Source organism: Nuphar pumila, chromosome 1 (genome assembly GCF_984573655.1).
Source record: "Nuphar pumila chromosome 1, dmNupPumi1.hap1.1, whole genome shotgun sequence".
Taxonomy (NCBI): domain Eukaryota; kingdom Viridiplantae; phylum Streptophyta; class Magnoliopsida; order Nymphaeales; family Nymphaeaceae; genus Nuphar; species Nuphar pumila.
The window spans coordinates 10397051-10400435 of NC_143249.1; the positions used below are offsets into that span (position 1 = coordinate 10397051).

General features: G+C 50.2%; 1 pseudogene; it reads right to left on the reverse strand.

The window, feature by feature from the left end:
• Positions 1-326: 326 nt before the first annotated feature.
• Positions 327-1659, reverse strand: LOC149847937 (putative galacturonosyltransferase-like 1 pseudogene; annotated as a pseudogene).
• Positions 1660-3385: the final 1726 nt, after the last annotated feature.

Below are 3385 nucleotides of genomic sequence, written 5' to 3' on the forward strand. Positions count from 1 at the left end.
AAGATCTAAAACTCTAAATTTTAAAATAAATATAAATTGATCTTCATCAAACAACACCTTCTGGTGAAAGGTTTCAAGTTCGATCCCCATGATATATGATTGTATAAGTATAGGGGTCGGTCTAACAGTAGCTTTCTTTGTCTAAAAGAATGGTTATTCATGTGCTATTACTGCATTCTGTCTATCGAACCAATGATCAATAGAAGTTTTTTCGTTGTCCAAATTTATCGCATTTTAAGTGTCCGTCCCAACGGGGAAAGAGTTCGTCGTTTCATATTCATAATCATACCTACAAATTTACAAAAAAAAAAATACAAGAAATTTTTTATAAGAAATGGTGAAAAACAATAATAAGATTAACGAAAAACGTCGGTGATCCATTCACCATTTTTCATACAATAACCATGTATTATTTTTTCCATATTTCTTTCCATTTAAGATTTAATAAAAGCAAAAAAAAAGAAAAAACAACTCACGGAGGAGTGCTCGGAGCTATGAATCCAAGACGAAGGGGGTCTGGAAGAGATCGTAGGGCGCCCAGAGCGCGTCGAGAGGGCACGGACGGTTGGCGTCGAGCCGGGCCCACGGCTTCCCCTTTCCGCTCCAATGGAGAAGGCTGACCCGACCCGGATGCAGGTTCCTGCACAACCCCCGGAGGTTGTCTCCGCCGAGCCCGTGCTGGTTCCACCGGTGGTCCACCGGCGCTATCCGTCCGGCGAACACCAGCAGGAACGGCGGCAGCGACCCGAGCTCGTAGATTCGGACCCGCTTCTGGAGCTCCATCGACTCCTCGATCCGCGCCGTGTAACCCCCGTCGCGCCACCGGCGGAGATCGATCACCATCACGCCCGTGTTGAAGTAGCACGCATTCCGCCCGGCGAAGGTCAGGGACAGCGCGGGGCTCGACCAGAACGCCGGAGTGAAGTAGGAGGTGAAGTTCGCGTTGCAGTACTCCGGCGCGGCCAGGACCGAGCTCGCGCCCAGCGCCGTCGCCCACAGCTTCGCGATGTCGTCCACCAGCACCAGGTCCGAGTCGAGGTACACGACGCGGCTAACGCACGACGGGAGCAGCCCCGCCAGGTAGATCCGCGCGTAGTTGAGCGGACGGTCCAGCGCCGGCCGGATCGACGCCGAGATCCGCCCCGCAACAGTCCCGGCGTCGAAGTGATACACCCGGAACCCAAGGTAAGGAAACGTGGCTGCGATCTCCCGCCGGAGCTCCTCTTCCGCTTTCTCGTCGCCGGCCGCGATGAAGTGGAAGGCGACGTTTTCCGGGCAAGCGGAGTGCTGCACGACCGAGAGGATCGCGGCCATGGATCCTCGGAGATACTCGGCGTCGAGCGTCATCGCGATGTGGATTAGCCCGTCGGAGCAGAGTCGATCGCTGGCGTCACCGGCGAGCGACGCGCAGGTCGGCGAGTTGTAGAATTGCGGGGCTTCTCTGAACCTGGCGACCTCATCGATTCGAGCACCGGCGGAGAGCTGTGCCAGTGACGAGAGCACGATCAATGCCGTGATAATCCTTATCATCGCCCGCGCTTCCCTCTCTTCTTCTCTTCAACAAATTGTTTAGGTGTGCGACCGACAAGACAAGCGCTCTATTATTTATTCGATGATCGATCGAAGTTTCGGCTTATAGAGGAAAAAAGAAAAATCAGAGTTAGAAGGGGGTGAACTCGACTCGATTCGACTGCTTTTCCTCTCTCATCTCTCGCGCTTCTCTTATTTATTGGGGGCCCGAGATTCGGGTCGACTGTGTGGTTGGTTGGTGGTGCCTGAATGCTCAACCTCGCGTATTTAATAGGGTGTTTGTTTACGATTTTTGTATTATATTGTCAAATTTCTTTGTATTCATAAAATGACTAAAATGTCCCTAAGGAAACGACGCCGACGCGGTTTTGGATGAGCAGAAGGGCAGGAACAAGGTTTGACTAGGACGGCAGGAACAAGGCTGATCTTTCGGAGACAGTACGAATGTGAAGAAGAACGAGAAGAGTGATAAAAACGATACGTTAAGTGTTTTGTTTTTTATTTGGTTATAATTTACTTAGTTCGTTGTTGGGGATATGGGTGTCATTATGGGAAAAGATGGGATGATTGAGGGGAATAAGGGGTAAGGGATGTGACTGCCATTTTGGTAAGAGGAAAGGGTCGTTTGGGAGTGGTGGATTAGGAGGATGTGGGGATATGTTAGTCATTCTGGATTTGTAACTTGGTTATTTGGGCATTGAGACCACCGGGTGTTTGGTACCTGGTCTTTATAAAAAATGCTTGCCTTAAAAAACGAGGGAGGTCGCTGTAATTGTGATTTGACGGAAGCGCATTTTGTTAAAAATGATTTCAAGGGCGTTTTAGTCATTTCTCACGATCGAATGATTACGATCTGCTGCGTTCTCCTTCTCCTCAGTGTGAGATGATGACCTGTTTCTAGATATTTCTCTGATTTTGCAGTAAACGGGTCGGATTTTTTTATCTGATTCAGGTGGATCAGGTTCCGAACGTTCGGAAGAGCACTTGAATAAGCGGATCCATGCTCTCGTTTTACGACGTAGAATTAGGGATGGCAGTGGACCGGGGGACAACAGGGCTCCGCCCCGCTTGGGCTGGTTTGGACAAGGGATGAAGGGCATGAAACGGGGATAGAGGCAGGGATGAAGGTTAAAATCTGTCCCTGTGCTGGGATGGACTTACGCTTTTTCCCGCCGCATCCCCGTCCCAATCCCCACCTAGCCCCATCCCCAATCCTTTAAGGAATGACTATAGACTAAGGAAAAATGAGGCCCTGCCCCGCCTCACCCCGTTCTCATCCCAATCCCCACCTAGCCCCATCCCCAATCCTTTAAGGAATGACTATAGACTAAGGAGAAAGGCCCTGCCCCGCCTCACCCCGTCCCAATCCCCACCTAGCCCCATCCCCAATCCTTTAAGGAATGACTATAGACTAAGGAGAAATGGGGCCCTGCCCCGCCTCACCCCTGTTTGAACCGGGGATGGAGGACATGAACCGGGGATGGAGGTTAAAATCCATCCCCGTGCAGGGATGAAGGTTCGGATTTTGAAACGCGGCAGGGGTGAAGACCTTGTCCCCCATCCCCGCCCCGGTCCACTGCCATCCCTACCTAGAATGGACAAAGACCAGCCCTATGAGATGAAACTCAAATGAAAGTCTTTCAGATTACCATGAGGAGTTGAACCCCAGGTTGGATCTATACCTGAATCCAAAATACACAGACCGGGTTGTGTATCTCATGGACTGAGAGTTTGGATGCCAACAGCTTGGATATGGGGTTATACGTCCGACTCATTCTGAATATTTAGTTAGATTGGATAGAAACGTCCGATTAATGGTAGGAGTTGGATCCAATATAGAGTTTTACATTTACAT